Raw genomic sequence first — 15,166 nt, 5'->3', positions numbered from 1 at the left:
CTCATAAACCAAACTCTGCTAGCTTCAGACTTTTCCTATGCACCTTTCTCTCCCCTCTTAGCCTTTATAGAAGTGAAGAGAGTTATGAACTTGCTCTGAATTAGGCTGTGGCTTAGGGGAATGTTGTGACTGCTCTGATTCTTTTATCCAGATTATTCAAACTTTCTTTGTATCAGCAATACAACTGTTTTGCTTTCTCATCATTTATGTGTTCACTGGAGTAGCACTTCTAATTGTCTTCAAGATCATTTCCTTTGCATCTACAACTTGGCTAATTGTTTGGCACAAGAGGCCTAGCTTTAAGTCTATCTTGCCTTTCAACATGCCTTCCTCTCTAAATTTAGTCATTTCCAGCTTTTGATTTCAAGTGAGAGACATGTGACATGGCTTGGCTGTGTCCCCACCCAAATCTTATCTTGAATTGTAGTTGCCAAGATCCCCACATGTCTTAGGAGGAACCCAATGGGAGGTAACTGAATCATGAGGATGGTTTCCCCCATGTTGTTCTCCTGATAGTGAGTGAGTTCTCATGAGATCTGATGGTTTTATAAGTGGCTCTTCCCTCTTTGCGTGGCATTTCTTCCGGCTGCCTTGTGAAGAAGGTGCCTTGCATCTGCTTTGCCTTCTGCTATGACTGTGAGTTTCCTCAGGCTTCCCTAGCCACGCTGAACTGTGAGTCAATTAAACCTCTTTCCTTTCTAAATTACCCAGTCTTGGGCTCTTCATTATAGCAGTATGAAAATGGACTAATATGGCTGGGCATGGTGGCTTACATGTAATCCCAGCACTTTTGGAGGCCAAGGCGAATGGATCACGAGGTCAAGGGATTGGGACCATAGTGGCCAACGTGGTGAAACCCGTCTCTACTAAAAGTACAAAAGTTAGCTGGGCTTGGTGGCATGTGCCTGTAGCCCCAGCTACTCTGGAGGCTAAAGCAGGGGAATCATTTGAACCCGGGAGGCAGAGGTTGCAGTGAGCCAAGATGGCGCCACTGAACTCCAGCCTCCTGATAGAGCGAGACTCCGTCTCAAAAAAAAAGAAAAAAAGAAGAAAGAAAGAAAAAAAGAAAGAGAGAGAGAGAGAGAGAGAGGGAAGGAAGGAAGGAAGGAAGGAAGGAAGGAAGGAAGGAAGGAAGGAAGGAAGGAAAGAAAGAAAGAAAGAAAGAAAGAAAGAAAGAAAGAAAGAAAGAAAGAAAGAAAGAAAGAAAGAAAGAAAGAAAGAAAGAAAGAAAGAAAACGGACTAATATAACATGCAAACTTTCGTTTAATCACTTGGAGGCCACTGTAGGGTTACTAATTGACCCAATTTCAATATCGTTGTGTCTCAGAATGTAGAGAGTTCTGAGGAGACGGAAAGAGATGAGGGGACAGCTGGTTGTTGAAGCCCTCAGAACACAAATGATATTTATTGAATAAGTTAACCATCATATGGGGAAGGTTCCTAGCTCCCCAAGACAATTACAATGGTACAATCAAAGATCACTGGTCATAGATTACCATAAGAGATATAATAATAATAATAAAATTTGAAATATTGAAATAACTGATAAAATGTCACACAGAAACACAAAAAAAGCATATGTTATTGCAGTACCAATAGATGTGTTTAATGCATAGTTGCCCCAAAACTTCAATTTATAAAATTATAATATCTGCCAAGTATAATATAGTGAAGCACAATAAAACAAGCTATGTCTCTACTGTACTTCACGTGTTTTTACTTTTATCTCTCTTAGTAAAATATTACATTTTCTATTATCTAATGCCTATTTCTGCTGAATAGAATTTTTTTTTATTTTTGCATGTTTTTGATAGCGTTTAAGACTTTTACACTTTTTTAACCAAATCACCTCACAAACTTGATTTACTTTATTTTTCCTTCTTTTCTTTCATTCTTTCCTTTCTTCTTCTATTCATTGCTTTCTACCTTCTCATTTCTTTTCCTTCTTATACAATTTTCTGTGGATTTTTTAAAGGCAATGATTATTATTTACAGTAATACAACGTGTTTCTTTTTCTTGCCATTTTACATGTTTGAAGCTTTGTACTACATATATTGATCATGGGACCACCCTTTCCCATCTTTCCACAGCAAGAGAAAATTTGCCAACTTGACTCATAACCCTCACTGTGGGAAAACTATATAATCTTTCTTAAGGAGTGACTTACATAATTTTCAAAATTCAGTGCAACCAATCTTTGGGCTTTCTGAAATCCTGTCTTGCTTATAAAATAATATTCTTTCTCTTTTGAACTTTAATGGGGGACAGCAGGTAGTAAACAGTCAAAAGGAAAGAACAGTCCAATAGATTGGCAAATATATAGAAAATTATAATATTAGTGAAATACCAGTTGGTGGAAAATTCAAATTCAAAAATTTCTAAAACTACCTTGGTTCTGAGTGCTGGACAAATATTAAATTTTCATATTGATATCAAGCATTTCTATATTCCTTGTATATATATTACAAATTATTCTATTATTCAATTCATTATTTTTTAATACTAACTTTGGATTTGAAATGGATATGCTTTATTATGTTAAAACTTTGTTTTTGCTAGCTGCACACTGAGAATTTATTGGGACCTACCATGGTAACTAAAAGGATTTCCTTCTTTGACCTATGGACATGATGCTAAGTTTCCAGAACATTGTATCATTATGGAAACGCTGAAACAATTTTGTTTGGTTCTAGGGCATTATTCTTTAATATGTTGCAGGAATCAATTTGACACTAATTTATTTAAGATCATTGACCTCTTATTCATAAGTAAAATGGAGTTCTAACATATTCTTATGCTCTGCTTTTTGGCTTTGGCAGTGTTATGCTAGCCTTGTAAAATAAATTGGAGAGATTTTCACTTCTGGCCATGATGAGGCAGCTAGCACTATATTTGTCTTCCCACTATAGGCAAGTAGAAAACAAATAACACAAAACAACAAATATAAACAAACATTTTCTCATACCAGATCATGGACAATGAAGGATTGTAACTCCTGAGAGGAGAGGAAATGCCTGACATTCTGTCTGCAGAAACTTTCTGAACCTTGACACATGAAAAGCAAACACAAAGCACAATGGTTTCACTGAGCTGAGAAAAAAAAAAAAAAATCGGAGTTTAGGAATGCTGTGACAGCTGGAATTTGTAAGCCAGTGTCTCAATAAGAAGCTGTATAGATAAAAAGCTCTTTAAATCTGCATTTAGGTCTTCTTAACTCTTTTGCCAAATATCGAAGCTTCTCTTTCACAGTAAGGATATCCCAAACAGAGCACTACTAGAGATCTGTATGTTAAAGCATTATTACAGATATTTGAGATGGCATCAAAGTGGAGAGATCTTGTGGAACACACAGGTCATCAAACAAATGACCCAGAAGGGAAGAAAAAAAGAAGTTACAGGACTAAAATAGTCCCATAGTAATGGCTACTCTAGACTCATGTCAACAAAAATGGGAAACCAGCCTCTAAAGGACCAAGCTTATTAAAGTAACTGACTGACCTGACTAAATATACCTTGACCGGGAATAGTGGCACATGCCTGTAATCTCAGCATTTTAGGAGGCCAAGGTGGGTGGATCACCTGAGGTCAGGAGTTGGAGACCAACCTTACCAACATGGTAAAATTCCATCTCTACTAAAAATACAAAATTAGAAAGGCATGGTAAGGGTGCATGCCTGTAATTCCAGCTACTAGGGAGGCTGAGGCAAGATGATCACTCAAATCTGGGAGACGGAGGTTGCCGTGAGCCAAGATCATGCCACTGCACTCCAGCCTGGGCAACAAGAATGAAACTTTGTCTCAAAAATAAATAAGTAAATAAACCAACCAACCAACCAACCAACCAACCAACCTCAACACTCATGAAGTTAGGGAACTAAATCCAGATACTGAACAATGTAAAAATTAGTAAGTTCAGTATTCAAACAAAAAACTAGACATGAAATAAAGCAGAAAAATGTGAGCAATAAATAGGAGGAAATAAATCACAGAAATGGAAGAGACAGTGGGATTAGCAGATACAAACATTAAAATGAATAATTTGGAAAAGATATACAAAGTTGGAGAAATTCCCACCCATTATTTCAAGATTTACTATCAAGTTACAATAGTCAATACAATGATTTTGAAATGAGGATAGTTAAATATATCAATACATCAGAATAGAGAATTCAGCAATATGCCCACATATGTTGTACAGCAGATTTGTAGAGCTTATTCATCTTGCCTAACTGAAACATTATACCTATTGATTAGTAACTCCCCATTTCTCCCTTAACACAACCCCTGGAATTTACCATTCCATTCTTTGATTCTATGAACTTGACTATTTTAGACACTTTATGTAAGTGGAATCACTCAGTATTTGTCTTTATGTGACTGACTTATTTCACTTAGCATAATGTCCTCCAGGTTTATCCATGTTGTTGCATATTGCAGTCTCCTTTCTAACATCTAAGTAGTATTCCCTTTTACATATATACCACATTTTCTTTATCCCTTCATCTGTTGATGGACATTTATGCTGTTTCTACGTTTTGACTACGATGAACATGAGAGTGATAATGAACCTTTATACTGTTTTCCATAGCAGCTGCACCATTTTTGCATTTCCACCAACAATGTGCAAGAGTTCCAATATTTTACATTCTCGCTGACACTTGTTTTTTGTATTTTTGATAATGAACATCCCAACAGGTGTGAAATGTTATCTACAGAGTGAAAAGACCACCTATAGAATAAAATATAGAATAAAAGAATATATTTGCAAACCATAAATCTTATAAGGGGCTAATCTCCAAAATATATAAAGAATTTCTACAATTCAATAGAAAAAACTAATAACCCAATTAAAAAATGAGGTAGGGACTTGAACAGACATTTCCCCAAAGATGTACAAATGGCCAAAAAGTATATGAAAAAATGCTTAACATCAGTGTCACTTGTCATCAGGAAAATGCAGATGAAACCCAGAATGGTTCATTGATGTTTAAAAGCAAGTGCTGAAATAACTGAATAAAGAGGAATCAGTCTTTTCAACTAATGGTAGTAGGAGATGTATATGTCTATATGGTCAAATAATGAACCTTGATGCTTAAAGGATCATATACCTCCATATTAACTCAAAGCGGAGATGTGAACACACACACACACTCTCTCTCTCTCTCTCTCTCTCAAACTTCTAGATGAAACATAGAAAAAAATCTTTATGACCTTGCGGTAACTTTCTTAAACAGGGCAGTGAAAGGAAAAATTATAAAAGAAAAAATTGATAAATGAGATTTTACTAAAATTAAATAGTTATCTTATTTGAAAGACATCACTAATTAAATGAAAAGGCAGAGACTGAGACTAACATAAAGAAAGCAGCTGGCTCAAGTTTCTACTTGATTTCATATATATATGACACAAACACAGTCCTCTTACACAGCTTACTTAGTTAAGCATTGAGGAAAAGAAGATCAGTGATTAAAAGATATATTAAAGTCAGAATGAGAGGAAAAATAGAAGAAAAGAACAGGTTTAAAAGGAATGCAGAGAGAAGAGATATGGACTATCCCACACTTAGGGTGGACATATTCATTCTCTCCTGTGACACGGGTTTCCTTATACTCCCATGAGTCACATCTGTTGCAGATGACTTTTAGATGCAAAAATAAAGAACAATGAAATTTTAAGACTGAACCATAGTTGAATACTGACATTTCTTTTTTTTTTTAATTTTTATTTTTTATTATTATTATACTTTAAGTTCTAGGGTACATGTGCATAACGTGCAGGTTTGTTACATATGTATACTTGTGCCATGTTGCTGTGCTGCACCCATCAACTCGTCAGCACCCATCAACTCGTCATTTACATCAGGTATAACTCCCAATGCAATCCCTCCCCCCTACCCCCCCATGATAGGCCCCAGTGTGTGATGTTCCCCTTCCCGAGTCCAAGTGATCTCATTGTTCAGTTCCCACCTATGAGTGAGAACATGTGGTGTTTGGTTTTCTGTTCTTGTGATAGTTTGCTAAGAATGATGGTTTCCAGCTGCATCCATGTCCCTACAAAGGACTCAAACTCATCCTTTTTTATGGCTGCATAGTATTCCATGGTGTATATGTGCCACATTTTCTTAATCCAGTCTGTCACTGATGGACATTTGGGTTGATTCCAAGTCTTTGCTATTGTGAATAGTGCCACAATAAACATACGTGTGCATGTGTCTTTATAGCAGCATGATTTATAATCCTTTGGGTATATACCCAGTAATGGGATGGCTGGATCATATGGTACATCTAGTTCTAGATCCTTGAGGAATCGCCATACTGTTTTCCAGAATGGTTGAACTAGTTTACAATCCCACCAACAGTGTAAAAGTGTTCCTATTTCTCCACATCCTCTCCAGCACCTGTTGTTTCCTGACTTTTTAATGATCGCCATTCTAACTGGTGTGAGATGGTATCTCATTGTGGTTTTGATTTGCATTTCTCTGATGGCCAGTGATGATGAGTATTTTTTCATGTGTCTGTTGGCTGTATGAATGTCTTCTTTTGAGAAATGTCTGTTCATATCCTTTGCCCACTTTTTGATGGGGTTGTTTGTTTTTTTCTTGTAAATTTGTTTGAGTTCTTTGTAGGTTCTGGATATTAGCCCTTTGTCAGATGAGTAGATTGCAAACATTTTCTCCCATTCTGTCGGTTGCCTGTTCACTCTGATGGTAGTTTCTTTTGCTGTGCAGAAAATCTTTAGTTTAATGAGATCCCATTCGTCAATTTTGGCTTTTGCTGCCATTGCTTTTGGTGTTTTAGATATGAAGTCTTTGCCCATACCTATGTCCTGAATGGTACTACCTAGGTTTTCCTCTAGGGTTTTTATGGTATTAGGTCTAACATTTAAGTCTCTAATCCATCTTGAATTAATTTTCATATAAGGAGTAAGGAAAGGATCCAGTTTCAGCTTTCTACTTATGGCTAGCCAATTTTCCCAGCACCATTTATTAAATAGGGAATCCTTTCCCCATTTCTTGTTTCTCTCAGGTTTGTCAAAGATCAGATGGCTGTAGATGTGTGGTATTATTTCTGAGGACTCTGTTCTGTTCCATTGGTCTATATCTCTGTTTTGGTACCAGTACCATGCTGTTTTGGTTACTGTAGCATTGTAGCATTGTTTGAAGTCAGGTAGTGTGATGCCTCCAGCTTTGTTCTTTTGACTTAGGATTGTCTTGGAGATGCGGGCTCTTTTTTGGTTCCATATGAACTTTAAAGCAGTTTTTTCCAATTCTGTGAAGAAACTCATTGGTAGCTTGATGGGGATGACATTGAATCTATAAATAACCTTGAGCAGTATGGCCATTTTCACGATATTGATTCTTCCTATCCATGAGCATGGTATGTTCTTCCATTTGTTTGTGTCCTCTTTGATTTCACTGAGCAGTGGTTTGTAGTTCTCCTTGAAGAGGTCCTTTACATCCCTTGTAAGTTGGATTCCTAGGTATTTTATTCTCTTTGAAGCAATTGTGAATGGAAATTCATTCATGATTTGGCTCTCTGTTTGTCTGTTACTGGAGTATAAGAATGCTTGTGATTTTTGCACATTAATTTTGTATCCTGAGACTTTGCAAAAACATGCCAAAATGTAAAGACCATCAAGGCTAGGAAGAAACTGCATCAACTAACGAGCAAAATAACCAGTTAATATCATAATGGCAGGATCAAGTTCGCACATAACAATATTAACTTTAAATGTAAATGGACTAAATGCTCTAATTAAAAGACACAGACTGGCAAACTGGATAAAGAGTCAAGACCCATCAGTCTGCTGTATTCAGGAGACCCATCTCACACGCAGAGACATACATAGGCTCAAAATAAAGGGATGGAGGAAGATTTACCAAGCAAATGGAGAACAACAAAAAGCAGGGGTTGCAATACTAGTCTCTGATAAAACAGACTTTAAACCATCAAAGATCAAAAGAGACAAAAAAGGCCATCACATAATGGTAAAGGGATCAATTCCACAGGAAGAGCTAACTATCTTAAATATATATGCACCCAATACAGGAGCACTCAGATTCATAAAGCAAGTCCTTAGAGACTTACAAAGAGACTTAGACTCCCATACAATAATAATGGGAGACTTCAACACCCCACTGTCAACATTAGACAGATCAACGAGACAGAAAGTTAACAAGGATATCCAGGAATTGAACTCATCTCTGCAGCAAGCAGACCTAATAGACATCTATAGAACTCTCCACCCCATATCAACAGAATATACATTCTTCTCAGCACCACATCGCACTTATTCCAAAATTGACCACATAATTGGAAGTAAAGCACTCCTCAGCAAATGTACAAGAACAGAAATTATAACAAACTGTCTCTCAGACCACAGTGCAATCAAACTAGAATTCAGGACTACGAAACTCAATCAGAACCGCTCAACTACATGGAAACTGAACAACCTGCTCCTGAATGACTACTGGGTACATAACGAAATGAAGGCAGAAATAAAGATGTTCTTTGAAACCAATGAGAACAAAGATACAACATACCAGAATCTCTGGGACACATTTAAAACAGTGTGTAGAGGGAAATTTATAGCACGAAATGCCCACAAGAGAAAGCAGGAAAGATCTAAAATTGACACTCTAACATCACAATTAAAAGAACTAGAGAAGCAAGAGCAAACACATTCAAAAGCTAGCAGAAGGCAAGAAATAACTAAGATCAGAGCAGAACTGAAGGAGATAGAGACACAAAAAACCCTCCAAAAAATCAATGAATCCAGGAGTTGGTTTTTTGAAAAGATCAACAAAATTGACAGACCTCTAGCAAGACTAATAAAGAAGAAAAGAGAGAAGAATCAAATAGACGCAATAAAAAATGATAAAGGGGATATCACCACTGACCCCACAGAAATACAAACTACCATCAGAGAATACTATAAACACCTCTACGCAAATAAACTAGAAAATTAGAAGAAATGGATAATTTCCTGGACACTTACACTCTTCCAAGACAAAACCAGGAAGAAGTTGAATCCCTGAATAGACCAATATCAGGCTCTGAAATTGAGGCAATAATAAAGAGCCTACCAACGAAAAAAAGTCCAGGACCAGATGGATTCACAGCTGAATTGTACCAGAGGTACAAGGAGGAGCTGGTACTATTCCTTCTGAAACTATTCCAATCAATAGAAAAAGAGGGAATCCTCCCTAACTCATTCTATCAGGCCAACATCATCCTGATACCAAAGCCTGGCAGAGACACAACAAAAAAAGAGAATTTTAGACCAATATCCCCGATGAACATCGATGCAAAAATCCTCAATAAAATACTGGCAAACCAGATTCAGCAGCACATCAAAAAGCTTATCCACCATGATCAAGTGGGCTTCATCCCTGGGATGAAAGGCTGGTTCAACATTCACAAATCAATAAACGTAATCCAGCATATAAACAGAACCAAAGACAAGAACCACATGATTATCTCAATAGATGCAGAAAAGGATTTTGACAAAATTCAACAGCCCTTCATGCTAAAAACGCTCAATAAATTCGGTATTGATGGAACGTACCTCAAAATAATAAGAGCTATTTATGACAAACCCACAGCCAATATCATACTGAATGGGCAAAAACTGGAAAAATTCCCTTTGAAAACTGGCACAAGACAGGGATGCCCTCTCTCACCACTCCTATTCAACATAGTGTTGGAAGTTCTGGCTAGGGCAATCAGGCAAGAGAAAGAAATCAAGGGTATTCAGTTAGGAAAAGAAGAAGTCAAATTGTCCCTGTTTGCAGATGACATGATTGTATATTTAGAAAACCCCATTGTCTCAGCCCAAAATCTCCTTAAGCTGATAAGCAACTTCAGCAAAGTCTCAGGATACAAAATTAATGTGCAAGAATACTGACATTTCAACATAAAGGTTGTGTAGGGCATCTGCCTAAGAAAATCTTGGTAGAGATAATTTTGACTCAATTATGATTATTCTTTATTCTGTTTTACTTCATTGCTTTTGAAATGAGGAAGTGAGACATTACCTTCCTCCTCATCAAACATATCAAGCACCTACAATGTATATAAGACATTTCATATATAAGATCTAGTGTAACTTCTAATTACAACTCTGATGATTTTAAAAGACAATGAAAGATGTCTAGTCTTTCTTAAGATTCCGTTTCTCCTCTTACTGCTTTTTCTACTTTGAACTTCAGAGAGACAGACTATAAAATTATTTCAGTAATTATACTACACAATGAAAACTATACCTTGAGATTCTGACCTCTCATTCTTTACCATTTTTGTAACATTTCCTTGAGAAAATAGTATTGAAATGTAATGAATAGATATATTATCAAGAAACCTTTTCCATATGAACTAAAAATACTTCAGTGATAGACTTATTTAGGTCATGTTAAACTTATTTCTTTTGTTACAAAGGATTAAAAAATGGAAAGTATTTCCCAGGGACTCTCTTTTCTTAGATGTGATTTAAAATGTTATGTATTTCCATATTTGTGAAATAGCTTAATAACTCTGCTAGGGGCAAAACAACGAGCTAAATGACTCTATGACAATATCCAAATTTTCTCACTCTTCTTAATTAGTTTTGTAATGTCAAATTTGCATACGTGAAAGACGATTCTTGCCATTATTCATTTAATGTTGAGATCTGTAAATGTCAATTATGGCATATATATCTGAAAGGCTTCAAACTAGAGTTAGTCTGCTAAAATCTATAAAACTTAGCAGGTGAAATAATCACAAAATAGTGGTGGTTTGTATGTTAGACATTTTTTTTCTTTCTGTACATCTTGTTTTAAAATGTGTAGGTTTAAGTGTACATATGTGGATTTGTTATATAGATAAAGTCATGTCACAGGGGTTCATTGTACAGATCGTTTTGTCACCCAGGTACTAAACCTAGTACCCAATAGATGTTAGCTATTTTGTTAAGTCAAAATCTCTTGTTTAAAGGCTTGTTTCAATTTGTGGTACTAAGCCTAGTACCCAATAGATGGTAGCTATTTTGTTAAGTCAAATCTCTTGTTTAAAGGCTTGTTTCAATTTGTAGATTTTCACAAATGCAATTTAAAGTTGTTTCCTTTTAACTTATAGTGACTATTCTAACAAGAGAAATCTGTTTAATCAACATTTAAAATAACATTTTAATAACTTATTTAAAATTTAAGAAAATACATAATTTTTTTGAATATCATTAATTCAGGCTAATTTATCCCATACTCTTCCCAAAGCAATGTCCATATTGCAAATGAAACCAATAATTAAGTTTCACTTTATATTCAATGAGTACGTGTAATTAATAAAAGTGCTCTAAAGAAGAGTGGCACTTTTTACATAACTTTAGTTATATTAACATTCTTTTTATCATTTTTTGTTCTCTTTATTCATTCTGTGGATTCCAGTTACTATCTGGGGTCATATTCTTAGTTTAAAACTTCTTCTACCTGCCACCTTTTTGCTATTATTGGCAAATGTGTCGCATTTCTATATGATACAGGCACAAATATATATTATGTGCTTTTTTTTATCCAACTGCTTTTAAAATCAATTAAGAGAATAAAGAATAAAAATATACATGTATACTGTCTTTTATAATTACATAATTACCTTTTCTGGTGATATTTATTTGTACAAGCATTCAAAATACAAGAGGATTTCAAAAAATTGCTGGAAAGAAGTAAAAGATGAAAATGTAAAACTTTATTTCTCAACATAAATTTCATCAAATGGAAGACAATTTTGTAAGTGATGATGCTAGCCATTTAGTACATCCCTAAAGAACTGAGGGTCCTGGGAATTTAACCATGTCAATGTCATCTATTTTATATTATGTTACTGAAGAAAAATACATACCCTTTAGAGATTTTTTTTAAGATTAGGAAATAAAAGCAAATCAGAAGAAATCAAATCAGAAATATAAGGTGCATTCCTAATGATTTCCCATTGAAACTTTCACAAAATTGCCTTTTTTGATGAGAGAAAGGAGCCAGACCATTTGTAGTTGTGAAGAACTCTCTAGTGAAGATTTCCTTCACATTGTTTGCTAAAGTTTTGTCTAACTTTCTCAGAACATTCTCAAAATAAGCAGATGTTATCATTCTTTGTTCATCTAGAAATTCAACAAGCAAATTGTCTTGAGCATCCCTAAAAACTCTTGCCGTAACATATTCTCTTGACTGGTATGCTTTTGCTTTGACTGGATGACTTCCATTTTTTTTTTTTTTTTTAATATTTTGTGCTTTGTCTTCAGAATTCTACTGGTAAAGTCACGCTTCACTTCCTGTTGCAATTCTTTGAAAACATGCTTCATAATTTTGATCTCACTTGTTTATAATTTCCATTGATGCCCTACTCTTGTCTGAAGCTGATCTGGGTGGTTTTGATAATCACTCAGTGGAAAATTTGCTCAACTCTAATTTTTTAATGAAAATTGTGGAATGTGAACCAACTGAGATGTCTATGGTGTTGGCTATTTCTGCTGTTAATCATTGATTCTTTTCAATTAGGGAAAGAACAAGACAGTTTTTTTCTCACAAAGTTGGATGTCTGTCTATGTGGGCTTTTTCTTCAACGTCATCTTTTTTCTTAAGATAAATTATCCATTTGTAAACTGTTGATTTCTTTAAGGCATTGTCTTAATAAACTTTTTGTAAAGTATCAAGGATTTCACTATTCTTCCACTCAAGCTTCATATTAATTTGATGTTTTTTTTAGTACTTCAATTTTGATAGAATGTATATTGCTCTGATAGGGTTTTTTTTTGTTGTTGTTTTTCAAATGAATGTCTTATTTTTCTTAGTTCCTCAATCTTGATCCTGTTCAGATATGTTATAAAAAGTTAGTACGCGTTTATTTTGTGGAAAAAATGAAATTTATGCACTTTTTTTTTCCATAATATTCATTTTCATAAACTTCTTGAAGTTCTCTCATACTTAATTTTGGCCTGAATTATTTTCTTTAATATTTAAGATGGGTCAGCTAGTATCAAATTCTCTGGTTTTTATCTATCTGGGAAAGTGTTTCTTTTACCTTCATTTTTGAAGGATAATTTTGCTGGATATAGTATTTTGGGTTGATTTGTTTAAAACTTTTTTTTAAACTTTTGGGCACTTTGCATATGTTAACCCATTGCTTTCTAGTCTTCATAGTTTCTGATGATACGTAAGCTCTAAATAATTTTATTGTCCTTCCCTTGTGAGAGGTCAGTTTTCATTTATTGCTTTCAAAATTTTCTCCTTGTCTTTGGCTTTCAGTAGTTTTATTTTGATGTTTTTATTTGTGGATTTGTTTGTATTTATCTTATGTAGAGTTTATTGAGATTCTTGGATGTGCAGATCATTGTTTTATAATAAGTTTCTGGAGTTTTCAGCTATCATCATATTTTGATCTCTTCTTTCCTCTCTTCTGGTTCTGTTAGTCCTATTATGCATATGTTGTTGTGTTAATAGTATCCCACATTTTTCTGAATCTTTGTTGAGTTTTCTTCATATTTTCCTTCTTCAAATAGCATGGTTCTTATTTTCCTGCTTTCAAGTTCACTAATTCTTATTCTTGCCAGTTCAATTCTACAGTTAAGCCCTATTGTGAATTTTTTATTTCAGTTATTATACTTTTTAATTGAAGAATATCCATTTGGTTCTTTTTAAGATAATTTATATGTCTTTATATTCTTTGCTTGAGGAATAATTGTCATCATACTTTACTTATTTAATTACATTTTCCTTTATTTATTGAATATGTTTATAATGGCCGCTTGAAGTCTTTTTATGATAAATACTACATCTAGTCACTCACAGGCAGTTTCAGCTGTTTATTTTTTTCAGTTAATGGGTCATACTTTTAAATTTCTTTGGCTATCTCATAAATTTTGTTGGAATCTGGACATTTTAGATAATATGGCAACTGTAAGTACCACCTCTTCTTGCTTCCTCACCTGCCACTTGTTATTTCTATTTGCTTGTTTGTTTAGGAAGTCATTAGATTATTTTAGTGAAGTCTGTTTTACTCCCTCAATAATAGGCCTTTGATGTTACTCCCACTGGGCACCCATAGTCACTTTGGGATGATAATTGTTTTTGCAGGGTTTTCTCTAACTGTCTCTTTCTCTGGCCACATCCTACTCTTGAGATCCACTAATTGCTGGCTGAGTGTTCCACGGACATAGACTCCTCCATATACTAATACAATAAAATTAAAGTTTCTTTAAAGAGACTTTCAAAAAATAGTATGGTGATTAGTATTTGAGATTTGGTCTGATCCCAAGAAGGTTCTCTGGCAAATGAGGCAGCCAATAATTTAACCTTTATTTTTAGTGAATTTATAAATCACTTTCCAAATTTCTTTCACCACAATTTCCATTGCTTTTGAAGCACACTTAGGTTTTGATTTCTCCACGTACTATTGAGCGTGGAGTTTGTTACTTTGGAAGAGATCAGAAGCTGTTTGTTTTATGACTTTCTTCTCCCTTCCCACCTCTTACACTCACCACCCACTCTACCAGGCACCAGTCTTTAGTAAAACTATTTGTTCATATCTCTGGAGCTGGGATTAGGGACAATGGTGCATATCTCCCTGAGTGACATCCCTGCTGTAGGAACTGAGTGCTAGATGTAGCAGGGGAGAGAGGCAGTAGCATCGGGTCTTCTCAGCTTGCATCTGGAGAATGGAGCCACTGCTTTATGAGCTGGAAATGGTCATTAGACACTGATAATTCTCAGTATTGCAATGCTCAAGAAAGAGCTTCCTCCCACCAGTGGGTACTGGACAGAAAAATGGAGCCACAGCCACCTCTTACCCGGAACTAGGACTCAGTTACATCTAGGGCAGGATAAGAAATGGTGACATCCTGACTGTCCTGGGAAGGTAGTCCTTCTACTGGGAGGTGAGAGAGAGGGACTCCTGAGTTCTTTGCTGCATCAGTCTGTGGTGGAGTTTCTGGCTGACTGAGCTGGGACTGGGTAGGGAGGAAGCAATCTAAGTTCAAACACCATAGACTTGACTATTAGTGAATGTTAGTAGATATCCTTGAATAGATATTTCTTCATTGGCTATATGCCCTTAACACCATTCCTAGACATTTTAACTGGTGCTTTTATTAAATAATAATTTTCACTAACTTCACTAGGAATTGGGTCCAAAAGATTC

The 15,166-nt window shown here is 35.2% G+C and overlaps 1 pseudogene; it reads right to left on the bottom strand.

The window, feature by feature from the left end:
- Nucleotides 1–15,166, bottom strand: part of LOC126953449 (uncharacterized) — a 35,737-nt pseudogene that overhangs the window by 13,071 nt on the left and 7,500 nt on the right.

The sequence above is a fragment of the Macaca thibetana genome, chromosome 4 (assembly GCF_024542745.1).
Source record: "Macaca thibetana thibetana isolate TM-01 chromosome 4, ASM2454274v1, whole genome shotgun sequence".
NCBI classification, from domain to species: domain Eukaryota; kingdom Metazoa; phylum Chordata; class Mammalia; order Primates; family Cercopithecidae; genus Macaca; species Macaca thibetana.
The sequence above is the reverse complement of the archived record's forward strand: the minus strand, read 5'-3'. Positions and strand labels throughout refer to the sequence as shown.